The following is a 3,775-nucleotide window of genomic DNA, read 5'->3' as shown; positions in this document are numbered from 1 at the left end:
GAAGATGAGTATTGTCAATCTGCAGAATGATGTCCACAGAACTTGCAAAGATCTGAGCCATCGGGTCCTCATGGTCTTGAAATAAAGCTCCAATCTCTGACCTGGGGTCCCTTTTCTCCAGGGGTTCCCAGATTTTGCTCTCCAGTCTCTGATTATCAGCCTCCAGCTTCTCACCCTCTCCAGGTAGGCCAGGTGGTCGCTGAGTCATTGTATAGTCTCCTCCTCGCTCTGGATGCCCCCTATGCCTGCCAGACCCCCGGTCATCCCCACAGTCAGGCCCCTGGACACTGGTGGAGTAGGACATGGAAATCCAGGAGCCCTCACCCTTGGTGCCTACACAGATGCTGATGGCACTGCTGAATGATAGGCTGTCCTAACTCTCTTATGAACCCCTGAAACTGACCTGGTCTTGGGATCTGGAATTAGTTTACATTTTTTTTTTTTTTTTTTTTTTTACACAAGATCACCAGCCTAAGAAATTCAGAAAGAAACTGGCTGGTCTTGGGCATAAACCAGGCAGTGACATATCCAAACATAGCCCTGACATTTGAGCTGGGCCCTAGAAGCCCTGTGGGCATACTGCTGTCAGCTTCCTTCCTGAGAGGTGTTCAGCAATTTGTCCCTTTGCCTCTCAATCAGGCCTCTCCAGGCTCTCTTCATAACAAACACAAAACAAAGCTATCAGGGTAGAAATGTAGGTGTTAATATCTCCTCAGACTCAAGTGGAAATTCACATTTCTAGGAGTCTCCTGATTAGGTAACACCCCATTTCCTCCATTTCATATCCCATCCCCACAAGAGAACCATCCCATGGGGATGGAGGTGGTGGTGGTTCTTCCTTCATATCTAATGTGCCAGCGACCTTGGCCATTGTTTCTGCACAGTGGTTAGGAATGGGACAGTTCTTTATTGTGCATGAGAACCAAAAATGTCCCCACAAAGTTCTAGAATTCACTTGAAGAGTAGTTGCACTCCTTCGAGATAATGCTCATCATGAACTGCAGTTCTGAGCCAATTGGGTCTCTTATTTGCAAGGATCTCTTTGCATTATGTGGGCTGTTTAGGTGTGAGTTAAGACCCTAGTAATTGGCCAAGAGTTTTTAGTTTTTCTTGGGTTCTCAGGTTCCAATAACATTTTCTTTTGGATCTTTGGTCGATCCAGCTTTAGTCCATGGATGTTGCAAGTTAAAATGCTTCCTAGAAAGTCTATGGTCTAACATAAAATCAGTTCTTGGGTCAAAATTTCTGATTATCTACACTAATAAAAGAGAAACATGGTAATTGGCGTACGACCGCTACCCTTTTCATTGGCTAATCAGCGAGATATGCAAATTAACTGTCAGCCAAGATGGCGGTTGGCAGCTAGGCAGCTTGAAACTAACATGAGGCTTGCTTGCCTCAGTGACGGAGGACTCCAACATTCCCCGCCTGCGGCTGCAGGCCTCTGAGCCAGCAGTTTTGGAAACTCGGTAACAAATACCACTGGACTTCAGCCAGCAGATTCACAACATTGTAAGCAAAGGCCAGAAACCTACTTTTAGCCACAGAGGTCTGCAGGACACAGGAATCCCCAGTGGAAGCGTATAAAGCCTATGGCATTAGCTCTGCAGCAGACCTGGAAGTCCAGACTGGAGCAGAAGGAGGGAGAAGCTGGGTGTGAGGTGCATGGAACAGATATTTTCTGGCACGTACAAGCATTTGAAAACTGACCTGGGGGCTGCACCTAGGGATTGGGCCTGCCCTCTGCCACCCGGGAACAGGCCTAAGTCAGCAGGGCGTTATCTCCCGAGGGGTCCCAGACTGCGAGAGGGCACAGGGCCGGGCTGAGGGATACCCCCCCCAAGTGCACAAATTTTTGTGCACCGGGCCTCTAGTTTTGTATGTAAGGCCAAATTGAACTCAAACTACAAAGGGAACTGTAGCAGGGTATAGTGGGTGGGGAACTAGACTGGAAGTTTGGAGACCCCTGACTAGCTGTGGTATCTTGGGTGAATCAATTCCCTACTCTTGGTTTCAATTTCATTTGCAAAATGGGGAGGTTGAACTAGACCAGTGGTCGGCAAACACATTAGTCAACAGAGCCAAATATCAACAGCACAACGACTGAAATTTCTTGTGAGAGCCAAATTTTTTAAACTTAAACTATATAGGTAGGTACATTGTTATTAACTTAATTAGGGTACTCCTAAGGCTTAGGAAGAGCCATATCCAAGGGGCCAAAGAACCGCATGTGGCTCGAAAGCTGCAGTTTGCTGACCACGGGACTAGACAGTATCAGTTCCTTTCAGCTCTAATATTGTGATTTTTAAATCTTTCTGTGTCCCCATTCCATCATCCATAAGATTGGGACAATACGTGCTCACTTCTGAGGGAGACTGAACTTTCCTTAATATTAGTGAAATATTTCAACATTGTGGTCACCCAAAAATTAGGCCCTGACAATGATCTAAGCTTCCACACAGATCTCTGAGGCCCAAGAACAGTTTCTTACAGAATGTTTATAATGACTGTATGGTATGAGTTTGTACTATCCTTACTGTAAGGTGTGTTTCCTGTAAGACATTCACACTGGAGGGGAAAAGTCACTGGAGAAAGTTGGATTGACCAACTTTACCAATAACTGGCAAAATAAGAATTTGAATCTCCAATGTGTGTGACCCCAGGACCCAGGCTTTTAGAGCCATTACGTTTTACTCTAATTTGGTAGTGGGACGGGAAGTAGAATGCTTTCCCTTTCCAAAACCTCCTAGACACTACTAGTCATTCTAGTTCTGTCTGCTGTTGGAAACATACTCCATTAGGAATCTGAAAGCTGGGTTCTAGGTTTGCTGCTCTGTATTTTTGGACAAGGCATACATGCTTTCTGGATCTCACTTTCCTTATTAGTAAAACAGAGAGCTACCTGAAGGCAGGAGACCATTTCCTACTCACCATTTCCCTCTCTTGACTGTAGCAGAGCGTGGGGCAAATATTGTTCAAAAGCACTTCCTGAATGAAGGAATGTAAGGGGGTAGACAGATGGTTCCTGTTTCTTTTCTCATTCTTTGATCTTGAATCGGGGCCTTGACCAGGTAGGTGTACCACATACAATATAGTATCTATTTTATTTTATTTTAATTTATTTTTGCCTTCTATTTTAAAAACAGAACAAGGCATTCCAAATCCTCGTGACTTAATCTTTATTTTAGAGGATTGGTCTTGACCGATTATGTGTGGTTTGTTTGGACCTGTGATTGACGTCCTGTACTTCCCCAGACTAGCCAGGGCCATTGCATAACGGAAACTGCACGGACCCGCTGTAGCAATACCACCGAGGGCCGGGCACCAGGGGCTGACAGCAGACTCCCTCTGGGACAGCAGCTCTGTAACTTATGCAAACAAGTCCTTCAACGCGAAGGGCAAACTCCTGGCTGGGAGGACTGGGCCCCGGCTACTCCCCGGTACTTGACCTTGTCATAGTCTCTGCTCTTCCCGGAACTTTCTGAAGAAGTTCCCTCACCTCCAAAATGGCGTAGCTGTCCTAAGCGAGGGGCCGGAAGCTTCTCCCCCATCCCCGGGCTTCCACTCCGCCCCTTGAGGATGGGGCGGGGCGAGGCGAAGGTCAGGCCAGGAGTGATCCCCCGCCCCCCCGCCGCTGGGCGGGGCCTTTCCTCTTTCCTTCCCGCCCTCTCGCTTCACTGCGGTGAGGTCACGCGGGGGACGTCACGGGGTTGTGACGCCACTGAGGGGCGGGCTTCCGGGGAGGAAGGGGCGGGGCCTAGACGGGCGACGCTTG

The 3,775-nt window shown here is 47.7% G+C and overlaps 1 pseudogene; it reads right to left on the bottom strand.

Annotated features, from left to right (window-relative positions):
- Positions 1–659, bottom strand: part of LOC102756816 — a 1,556-nt pseudogene extending 897 nt beyond the window's left edge.
- Between the last annotated feature and the right edge of the window lie 3,116 nt (positions 660–3,775).

Source organism: Myotis davidii, unplaced genomic scaffold (genome assembly GCF_000327345.1).
Source record: "Myotis davidii unplaced genomic scaffold, ASM32734v1 scaffold1073, whole genome shotgun sequence".
Taxonomy (NCBI): domain Eukaryota; kingdom Metazoa; phylum Chordata; class Mammalia; order Chiroptera; family Vespertilionidae; genus Myotis; species Myotis davidii.
The sequence above is the reverse complement of the archived record's forward strand: the minus strand, read 5'-3'. Positions and strand labels throughout refer to the sequence as shown.